Genomic DNA, 11,923 nt, shown 5'->3' on the forward strand with positions numbered 1-11,923 from the left:
TCTCCTAAAATATCCCCTGTCGTCAGAGTTTTACGCTGCGTCTCGATTGAATGAAGTTGCTTAATGACGCACAGCTAATCATGCAAAATTAAAATTGGGTCTCGGAGACAACGGGTGGGGGGGAGTGAGTGGGGGGTGGGGGTGTAACAAATCACATGGTACCAACCCGTGACGAACGGTACAATGGTCTTCGTCCTTAACTGAAGCTAAATAAAATTTGCTTCTTAAAGAGGGGAAAAAAGGCACATGACACATATTGACTATTTTTTTTCTCTCTCTCTTTTTTAATCAAACGTATGATATTCAATTATTTTTGTGACATTTGAAACATTTAGTGCCGTCATCCCCAGAGCACAATTATTGTGGCCAGAGAGCTGCAATCAAATGCTACAGACTTCTTAAACCTCAATTTTAACGTAGACAAATAAATGAAAGGTATTAAATTAATTTCACCGCCATCTATTAGATATGAAAAGCAGAGGGGAGCAGACGCAAGAAAAGAAAAGGAAGAAAAAAAAAAATCTATCATGAATATCACTAATGATTGTGCTAAAAACAGCATAAATTATGCATATTACCTCCTCTCTAGTAATAAATGTTTTATCATTTTCCCTGCATAAATGCTCCGTACTTTCAAAGGAGCAATGAGGACTCCTGCCCGGATCTATGGAGATCCTCGCAATAAATAAAAGAATCGGCCTGACCCAACAAATGCAATTCAAGGTGTGTTCTGCATAGCTAATATCCCCACAAGAACCTTCTTAATTCACACACTCTGTGGATCAAGCCTCATCACCCCTCCGTCATTCACACAGTCATTAAAACACCTTTTTTTTCTTTCCCATTACACATTTTGTTCCTCGCAGGAAATTATTTCTACCTGTCTCATATTTTTATCTGATTAAAATATAAACAATATTAATTACATTAATGGAGACAGCATTCCAAAATAATAACCCTGATCCCATTGGAGTGTTTAAAGATGATAATATATATATAAAGAGAGAGAGATTATTTTATTTTTTTGCACTATTTTCGTTCATTTTCCTGACAATGTCGCCATCCTCCTTTGCATAGATTAAGCAAATCAATTTTGTCACCTGCGCTGCATGGATAAATAGGGTGGCTCTATGAATAAGACGATACAGTAGCAAGGCAGACTTAGTGGCAAAAATTAACATTGATAATCAAATGCTCCACACAACAAAAAAAGACGTCTAAACCGTGACTGCTTTTCAGATGGATAAATTACATTTTATAGGCAGAGCTTTTTTTCCTGCTGAAAACCAGACGCAGCGGAGCGAGCGTGTTTGCGCTGTCCAGGAGGAAAAGCCTGAAACAGCACCAAGGCTGAAAGCACGCAGCTTAAAGTTACACGCAGGGGGACAGCTGCGAGCACTGTGCTCAACAAACAACCAACAAGACATGCTTAGCTGCAAACAACACCAAATGCCAAAATGTACACAGCATTAACACACACGCACACATGGACAAGATAGAGAGAAAAAGGGAGAGAGAAGGAAACACGACGATGAGGCGCTGATGAATCTCACTTGAAGAAACGCAAAGCTGCCACAGAGATCAGGCGACTAATAAGTATTCAAATTAGGCATAAATTTTACATGTCCCATGTTTTAAATATTCAGAGAAAGAGTGCCTGATTGCTTTTACTCGAATTTTAGGAACAATCTAATGGAGTGTTTTTTAACAGCAATGAAAGGGAACATAACCTACAGACCGAGATACAAAAATCAAGAAAGATTTTTCTTTTAATTTTACAAAAGTGCTAATTAATATTATTTAAATAGAAAATTCAAATATTTTTTTTAACCATATAAAATATATATATAAAATATATATATATATTTATTTAAAAAAAAACATTTATGTGATATTTACACAAATGACTTGCTTTTGGTTCTAATCAAATATAAATCATGTAAAATAAAATACTTTAAGATCATACCCTCATTAATGGCACAGATTGCTGATGAGATCATTAAAGGCACACACATCATTAACATCCGATTTACCTCCAAATCCACATTATCTAAAAGTTTGCATGTAAGTGTGTAACTGAAAAATAATAGGCATGCAGATGTATGCAAAGTGTATTCAGGGAGATCAGATGGTGCTTTAACCTTAATGACAGCGGTGAGATAAATTAATTAGCCATCTAACAGCAGCATTCAAATCTGCCAATTACAATGTCAATTAGAATCGCGGGCGCGCCTGCTTTCGCTTCCACGCCACGGAGCAGGGAAGGAGAGTCTGGACGCTGCTGGAGCGGACAAGTGTCACCACTCACTGCTCTGCCGTACCGCCGGAGAGAGATGGACAGTGACAGGAGAGAGAGAGAGAGAGAGAGAGAGAGAGAGAGAGAGAGAGAGAGAGAGAGAGGGGGCAGAGAAAGAGAGAAAGGGAGATGTGTTCATCACAGACACACTGCCCCAAGGGCTGGCAGCCTGTCACGATATCAGACTGTCCTTTCCTAAAAACCCACTGGGGCAGAAGGTTAGCCCCATTGGAACAATATTTACAGCTCCTTTTAGTAGTGCTGAGACTGTAGGGGTGTCAGAGTTGTGAGATTTAGGCAAACTGGGATCATCACAATGTACAATTAATTAATAATTTTCTTATATTCAGGATTTCCAACCGATGTCAAAAGTGTGACATCCGTCGCCACACATATTCTATATTTGTCCTACAAAACTGCATATTCAAAGACCATGGAAAAGCCTCGACCCTTCAACACTGATACAAACCAATCGCTCCTGCTCTGATGTAAAGAGATATTATTTGCCCTGTGTCTTTTTGTCTGTGTGTGTCTGTGTGTGTGTGTGTGTGTGTGTGTGTGTGTGTGTGTGTTTTACGTTGTTACACTACCACACTCGCAATTTCTCTCTGTGCAAATGTTTGCTCTCGACTAATACGATGTGCAATTCTGTGGTTTCCATCAGGTGAAAAATCCCAGGATCCTGCCAACGCATTTAGGGCTACAGCTGTGATTTTGGGGGATCTAAGCAGCCGATAAAGTGTGGGAAGGAGAGAAAGCCACTTACAGCCCAGATGTTTTACACACACACACACATTTAATAATGAGTGCATAAAGACACCGTTATTGACTCAGTAACACTCTAGTAGGGATTTTTTCTTGAAAACATTTCTTTTGTGAATTAAATATTTAAAATAGTTTTTAACTGTATAACAAAAAACACTTTTCCTTGGCTACTTGTTTCTGTCCTTGGATAAACTGCCCTACAAGAATGCAGAGAGTTGCAGAGGAAACAGAGTCTGATGATGATTCTTTCAGAAAAGCATCAGGAAGGCAGACTCTGTGATCCAAGAAGTGTATTCATTATCAGCGCATTGCTCAGGTGCTCGGAATTCCAAAATTGCAGGAAAAAAAAGCAAAAAATTACATTTCACAGTCTGCTAGCTCCTCCTGCCCTGATCCAGTTAAGATATGGGTACCATTTAAAATAATCACAAATTCTGTGCTCCACTGAAATTAATTCATCATTGCCATAAGTTACAATGCATGTGAAATAAAGAATTATACCCGCCTGTATGCTCAAATATTTAATAGATAGGATTGCTTAATAAATCAAAAATGCCAGCTTTGGACTGTTACTAACATGTCATAACATTTATACATGCCTGGCCGCACTGGCTAAAGCGATAGTAGTCATTTTTATTTAATTGTCATTTTATCCCACACTTATAGGATTTTCGGGGTCTGATCAGACAGCAAGCAAGATGAGGAAAGGACTACAAAACAGCATGTCTATAAAAACAGGCTTAACGCATAAGAATAAATATAGGCACTTTCAACATTCTAAGTCCTGTGAAGATTAACAATCTGTGCCAGACATCCTTTGGTTATTTTTTATTTTTTGGTTTTTTGGCTTTAAAGGGCCACCACACAGAGAGTTAACAACTCCCATTTAAACCTGAGTAATAGTATGGCACTCCTCTCAGATGGGATTTCAAAGTGATTCAACAATAGATGAGATTGCTTTAGAAATAATGAAAGAAAGAAAGAAAATCATATTTACAAAAAATATATACGATTCAGAATGAAAGGAGTCAGGGAACAATACGCGTTTTTTTCATTTATTTTTTCCCCCTTTCGAATTTGCGCTGTGCAAAGAAACAGGATCAAATGTTATCTGTAGTACAAGATTTGAAGTAAAAAGAAACCGTAATCAAATTTAAATGAATCATTTCAAGCTTTATGTCATAGCCATTTTGCACAGGATGTTCATTCTATTCTATTGACATTCGAACATGAAAGTCGGTGGGAATATAACATAAAAGAATATTTAAAAAAAAAAAAGGAGAAAAGAGGGAGAACCCAGTTAATCATTGTGTGTGAAAAAGCGTTCTATGTAATCTAAACGACTGATAATAATCACATTTCAGTGATTTTATTATAGCCGTTCTGATGGATGTGATACAAATCATCAATAAGACTAAGATGCTAATTACTATTAGTCATGAACTTTTTATGTAAAAGGTTGCATGTTGTGAATCAAAAGCAGATCCACAACATGTACAGTAAAACATTTTGCATGTGCAGAATGAAGACTCTCTTACATCACTACGCTCCATTCTTTAGTTCTTTTCTTAAAATTAAAATTTTATCCAGCAAGTACCTCCCTCTAGGAGAACAAGGCTCTGAAAATAGGTGAACAGACAGTGACACTATCTAATCAAGCAGTCCCCCCGTTTTCATTTTGGGTAATTTCTTTAATTAACTCAGCCCACCTAATCATCAGTAATTGACCTATAAAAGGGGGAGGCCCCATTGTCTGCTCCAATCATCTTTGGCAGCAGAACAGTTCGGAGGCAAGTGCTCTCTCTCTCTCTCTCTCTCTCTCTCTCTCTCTCTCTTGCGTGCTCTCATCCTTTAGCTTGTTCCATTTTCCTCACTTGCTCAAAGCTCTATTTATCCATCTTCCTGGACTATTTATCAGACTCAAATGCATATTTTATTTCAGCATAGCATTGTTCTAACGCAATTATCTTCTGTTACACCGGCTATTTTTTTTTTTGCATGAGATTGGGGGGAGAGATTAACAGGGGACTTTGACTCGCATGTGAGATGTGTTTATAAGTCTACTGGCGGTAACGGTGGAGAGAGACTGGAAACAGTGAGAGGAAGCGACCCAGCCGCACTGCCACACAACCGCGTGGCCATAGAGACATAGCTCATAGTGACGTTTCCAGTTATTTGGGGCTGATTAGGGTCATTATGTCCCCAGCTCTGATTTATGTTGTCATTCCCTCTCCCCAGTCCTGCATCGATAGATCTTAATGAATTGGTAAATAAGGGTGAAGATTATACTTGACAACACCGCAACATTTCTCATTCATACCAGACGAGATTTATGTAACCAATTAGGGCTGTAACAGGCGGGATTGGTCAAGAGAAAAATAATCTTTCCAGAGGAAAATTACCCAAGTCTAACCCTTGACAAAACAGATAATGGGCAGTCTTTAGCAGGGGCTTATGCACTGGCAGCCCAAGTAGGCTGAAGTGCATTTATACAAGGAAGCTTTAATTTTTTTTCTAGCTTTTAAATTGATTTTTATTTTTTTTTTATCTAAGCACCACACTGCACAAATTCTAGCCACACTACATTTCAATGCACTTTCTTACTCAGACTTTATCTTTCATCACAATATCTAAAGCACATATGATAAAAACAGTAGATTAAAATTTTAACAGGAAAAAAGTACTTGTAAATTTCAACAAATTCCAATAATTTAAAACACAAACACCTCTTTGCAAAAAAAATTAAATATTTTTCAATTCACCACTAAATCCTTTCCAATAAGCCATCTACACTCGTACTTGTACATTAATCAGCTGGTCATTAAAATATTAAATTAAAATCCTGATCATCAAGACAGTGACAGCCCGGGAGGATCTGAAGGGTGGGAGGGGAAGAGAGGTGGAAAATAAAAGCAGAATGAGAGCTGCTGGTAACGGCTCAGCCAGCTTCCCTCTGCAAGAACATGCAAATGAGCTCGTGATGCTTAACTGCATCTTTTATGGGGATAATAACAGCATCATCATTATGGGACTCAAATTAAATTACATCACAATTAGCATAACAAAGTGATTGGTTAAACTTTCAAAACAAATACCCCGCTCAGCTAATGAACAGTGTTAATTGGCCTGGGTGAATTCTAAATAAAACATGGAGATAAACATGTGTTTTATTCAAACAATGTTAAAATTCATAGTTGTTTGAGAAGGACGTAAGTGAGAGAGAGAGAGAGAGAGAGAGAGAGAGGAGAAGAAAAAGGCTCAAAAGCACAATATTGCCAAGGGGATTTGTAAGCTGAAATATAAAATGTGTAGCTTTTAATTTCATTGCACTAAAGAACCTATTATATTCAGACTCTTGAGAACAATGTGAATTATCTCTCTTCAGAATGGAGTTCAGCCAATTCTCCATATGAACTAATCACACAGCTCATTATGCATCGGGGTATTAAATAATGAAGAAGAGCCCTTCTGCATTCCAGCACAAGCCCTATGAAATGTTAATAATATGCTCACAATAGCCCAATACCATGCCTTACTCACCCTCATGAATATTTAAGTAAACAAATTATACACCTGCCTTTGATAGAGATAATTAGTATTTCACTCTTCATAATTTTTGTGACCCCTCCCCTCAAACTGAGACAGGCTCTATAAAGTTCTGAATGGCTGCAAAAACTCTTAACTCCTTCAAAAAAAAAAAAAAAAAAAAAAAACTGTAGTAAAGCGGATATACGCAACTCATTTGTATTTCACCACTATAAGCTTATTAAGGACGCTTAAATCCTGGCCTCCTCGTTTGTAAAATCAACAGCAGACAATGAAGTACAATAAAAACATTAATTTTCCCTCTTCATTTTAACGATCACACACTGGCCTATTACATCATTGTAATCTTAACAGCTTGGCGATTGGCAACACTTTACATAAAAGCGTGTAGGCAAAGTTGAACTACATTGTTCTCCTTCACACACACTCACACACACACACACACACACACACACACACGTGCGCACGCTCACACCTATCCATTCATCACCACTAAAGCTGTAGCAAAAGTAATTAAAGTAACGCACAAGGAAGAACAAGAAAGAACAAAAGCGACCCCTGGCTCACTAAAGCGGCGAGAGGGAACAGTGGACAGAGAGATGGATGGAAAGACGGATGTGTTACCTGCAGGTGAGTGCTGATAGGACTGCTGGCTGTTTGGCGTGTGCTGGCGGCTTGTGTCACGGGGAGTAGTGTGCGCTTATCTGTGCCATCACTCCAACTGTGTTTATACAGTGGGGCATCATAAACAAGCGCCTCGCTCGGCCCCGTCCCTCACGCGCCTCTCATGCATACTTAAGTCACCGGTGCCCGGGTTAGAAAAAAAGGACCTCACTCTCTTGACAATTATTCCATCATTTCCACTTGTCACTGGGCAATTACAGTGGACAGGCAGGGCCCGGTAGGGCTTCGGAGAGCAGCGTGCCTGGCCAGGCAGAAGGAGGAACAAAAAAAATGAGCAATGTGAAAATGTATTGCCCTGGTCAGCTGCTTTTCTCCTACATGACTCACTGGAAATAATTACACACAATTGTTCTCTTATAATCTAAAAAAAAATCACACTTACACTAGTTTTTTTTTACTAGCTTTATTGCTTGAAAAGTGTTAGAAGTTTGTCGATTGTTCGCAATCTAAAAAAAGGACCTTAAAAAAAAATCGTCTCAGTTTCTCTACGGCACGTGTGTGAGTGTGCGCACGTGTGTGAGTGAGCTGGTGCTGAGCGGTTTGAGCGCTCTCTCAGAATCTGTGAGGAGCTACGGCTCCGTTCGCACCTCCTCCGCTAGTGCTGTGCCCCGAAAGATCGGCAGCACACACTCACTTTGCTCCCCCACTCACACACTCACACACACACACGCTGTGCCTTGCTCACTCCTGCTTTCCGACTCGTTTGGTTGTGGGGATTTAACAAATGCCTGGCGCTGCAGGAGGATGCCGGGGCTTCCTGTGATGCTCCCGGAGAAAGGTATGTGTTCCTGCTTTTATTCCAGCTTTTGAATGAGAGCAGTCTGTGAGACGTAGCGGCAGCTGGTAGTCTCCACAGAGCGCTGGGTGAGGGAATGCTCCTCTCTAAACAACAATTACTAACCTCTTGTCTTTAATTGGCGGGAAGTAACAGCTTAACAAAAAGGATGCCACATAGCTAGAATATTTACCTCCGAGCAGCACACACAAAAAATCCACCCACGCTCACACACACACACTACCAGCAAGAGAAGGAGAGAAAAGTAACATACCTTTTAAACAATGACCGTGATTGACGCTCCCCAAAGGTAGAGTCATTTGAAGATATTCTTAGAAGCCTTGAAACATTAATATGCAACAAAATGAGAAAAAAAAAATGCCACTGGTAGGCAACAACATCAGAGAGAGAACGAAAAAATAGAATGGGGGAGAGAGAGAACGCGAGAGAGGAGAGGGTGAAAAAACTAGCTGACGCTCACTGTCAAAGCCATCATCAAAGAACTATTTACAGCAGTATTTACATGACAGCCAGAGCTCCTCTGCCCGATCACATCCCATAGCTGTAGCACTTTTTACGTTTGCAATTACAACAAATCAGACAGACCTCTGGTTGTTTTGGCATGCCAGGAATAATCGTACACAAAAATCAGCAATATGATGGGCTGGGTGGGGGGGGGGTGCTTGAGGGTTGGAGGTATTGGCAGTTAGAGTTCGAGGAGGGGCTAGGAAAGGGGTGTTTTCTTTTGTGCATGGTGTCGGGAGTGACCTGGGGTAGTCAAAAGGCGCAAAGTAACTATGCTCCACTTTTTTCCCCCCTCACATTCACATAGAAAATAAACTATAACCATAACTATAACTATAACTATAACTATAACTATATATATATATATATATATATATATATATATATATATATATATATATATATATATATATATATATAAACTTCCTTTAGCTAGCACAATGTGTCTTAAAGCCAATATTAACAACTGTGAAAAATATGCCTCCCTCTTCCCTTATTAGGACAAGCCTGCTGAAACCCCAAAAAGAAAGAAAGAAAGAAAGAAAGAAAGAAAGAAAGAAAGAAAGAAAGAAAGAAAGAAAGAAAGAAAGAAAGAAAGAAACTTGCAAAGGAAATGTGTGAGTGCAGGAGGAGGGGAGAAACACAAGCCAGACAAGCTTTTTCACAGCTTTTCCTTGCGTCTGATAAAGCTTGGAATCCACTTCACAAAGGCAAATTTGTCTTTACAGATGTTAATCAAGCTTCAGTCATTTTGAGCTGCAGATTCATCCATTTACTAACTGTAATCAAAATTGAGCGGGGTCTCCTGCCAGACAGCCATCACAGTGATGTATTGACATATGCTCCGTACTGTAAACAGTACACACTAGCAACGACATAGAACGTCTTCTGCTAATGGTGTTTGTCAAACCTTTTGTCAATTCTGCCCCCTTTGCCGGCTCCTCCAACCCCCCCTGCATGCCACAGATGTTTTTCTTAGTCACTCCAACAGACAGGAATCTACTTGCAGAGAAAAAAAGCCCTGCTTTCCCCCAGGAGTGGTGTACAAAGCCTGGTTTGCACACAGCAGATGCAAAAGCAAGTCCATCTGCTAGTAGCTCCCTTCGCCACATGGACTTGGGGAGATTGAAGAGTGAGGCTTGTCTGGCTTGGTCTGTATGCACAACGCTGGATGAGCTGGAGCGAGAGAGCCAGCTGTTTATGAACTCAAAAAAAGTGTGTGCAAGCCAGAAAAAAAAATATATAACTACAAAAGTTACATTTCAAGCTCTTAAAGCCAGTATGAACAACTCAGTGAAAATATCTAAAAATAAATAAATTTAAAAAAGAGTAAAACCAGAAGAATTTAAATATATGTTTTATTTGGATGTGACATAAAACCACTCCTGTAATCAATAATCTCTCCCATATTTGGACACACTCACAAAGTAACACACACCTTCGCGTACATCCGACACTCACAAACACTACGATAAAGCGTGGTGTGCAAGAACTTTCATGTTGTGTGAGATCCACCCAAGACAGGCATGACAGATTTATTTAGTTAAACATCTAGCCTTCAACGTGGCATAAAACCACTTTGAACTTTTTGCTTTGAATGCTGTGCTGGCATGACTTAACTGGCTCCAAACAGTGTATTATCTGCTAGCTCAACTGGATCATATTTTAACGGTATGATATCATCAAAACTGTTGATTGTAGGCCAGGAACTATAACACCTTTTTACTGCCCTCCACCCGCTTTCACTAAACAACACAGAGGAAAGGTTGCTTCATTAAATAACAGCTATTTCTGGCTTTTAGCCTGGCAAATGACAGACTACGCTGCTTCCTCCCCTTGACTTCAGCTTCATTTTTTAACGCTCTCCCATAGCAGTGCCATGACTCCTTGAATATGTGTGATGCTAATTTTTCTTCCACTTCTGTCTTTTTATTCTTCATTTTGCATAGCTTTGGACTGCCAAGGTCAACGAGGACGAACAATCCCACTAGCGGCACTTGAGCAGTGGCAGAAGAACGCAAGCGGCTGGTGGGTGGGGGGAAGGAACCATTGGCATGTGTGGTGGTCACCGCTATGCCGCTCAAGCTCTCAGCTCTCAACATGCAATGGCATCATTTCCATAGCAACCGGCTCTAACGATTCATTTTCAATTAGAACAGACACAAAACACACTGCCCTGAGCCAGTAGGCAGTGTCAAGAGCCCATCTCCCTCTTCCTCGCCCCCACATGGGGGGAGTGATCCAGCCTCTTCAAGTCGAAGACACCAGGCTGTCTTACAGTAACGTTCACAATCCACTCGTTTAAATCAGACTCGTATTAACAGCAGTGCAAAAATCAATGGGCTGTTAATAATTAGCAGAGATTTACAGCTATTGCATTTATTGTGAAATGCAGATGAATGAACATGTCTCGAGCAAGGCTGGGCTTGTGTGCAGTCACTAAGAATGTAATGTGTTTCAGGCCTGGCAGAATTGCCACAAGCAGCAAAGCTGTTCTTTCTGGCTAGAGAGTTTTGCACTCGAGTTCATATCCACCTCCAGTCTCCCTCCCTGCTGTGCAGCTGATGTCCGATCCGACGCTATGCATGCTGCACTTCTAAACATTGCCCAAATAAACTCACCGGTGTGGTTCTATATGCCTTCCAGCCATAGACCTGACTTTATTTGCACATGTACAGGAATTCAATAGAAAGTGACATTTGAATGCAATTTCAAATACCAAGTTTAGTCTAAACAAACATCAGCATTATCACTGAGTTGTCTTGCAGGCCATATAGGAAGGGTCAGTACTAGATTGTAACTGGTTAAATCCAGTCACATCATGGTGGAAATAAGCTTAAAATCCTAAGCATAGCTAATTATTAATAATAAAATGTTCAAAAGAAGTCAGCATTGTGACAGTTATGCCACAAGATTTGTTGTTTTTACATAAAATCTAATCTTTTTCATGAAGCCATTTTTATAAATATTTTCACCAGTGCAGCAAATTCTGACAAATGCACTCACGTAATCTTTGCAGTACCTTGCTTTTTAAAGATGTGTCTTCTAATATAAAAGTCTCATTGTGTCATTGATGCAAATGTTCCATACCAACCACTAAAAACTAATAAACCACATCCAAGGTGTGAGTATGTTTGCCTATTTGTGCTGGTGAAAATAAAAAAATAAAAAAATTGTTGCTTTGTACAAAAGATTAATGACAATCTAATAGGACAAAGCATTTCTTCAGACTAATGATGAGAGAGATGCAGCCTGAAATGGACCATTAGAAAACAGGGATGACATAACACAGAGCTAAACATTATAATACACTGTACTTAAGCACCAGAGTA

At 39.6% G+C, this 11,923-nt stretch overlaps 1 protein-coding gene and 1 long non-coding RNA gene across 2 annotated transcripts in view; one reads left to right on the forward strand and one right to left on the reverse strand.

Moving 5' to 3' along the window:
• foxp2 (forkhead box P2) overlaps window positions 1-8,650 on the reverse strand; it is a 62,764-nt gene extending 54,114 nt beyond the window's left edge. Inside the window, 1 exon segment of the mRNA XM_046873078.1 lies at window positions 8,341-8,650. The gene's annotated coding sequence lies outside the window, so the exon portion shown is untranslated.
• Window positions 7,851-11,231, forward strand: LOC124401098. The gene is made up of 2 exons (XR_006928529.1): window positions 7,851-8,069; window positions 10,541-11,231. It is a non-coding gene; the product is annotated as an uncharacterized LOC124401098 (long non-coding RNA).
• Window positions 11,232-11,923: the final 692 nt, after the last annotated feature.

This window comes from Silurus meridionalis, chromosome 18 (genome assembly GCF_014805685.1).
Source record: "Silurus meridionalis isolate SWU-2019-XX chromosome 18, ASM1480568v1, whole genome shotgun sequence".
Taxonomy (NCBI): domain Eukaryota; kingdom Metazoa; phylum Chordata; class Actinopteri; order Siluriformes; family Siluridae; genus Silurus; species Silurus meridionalis.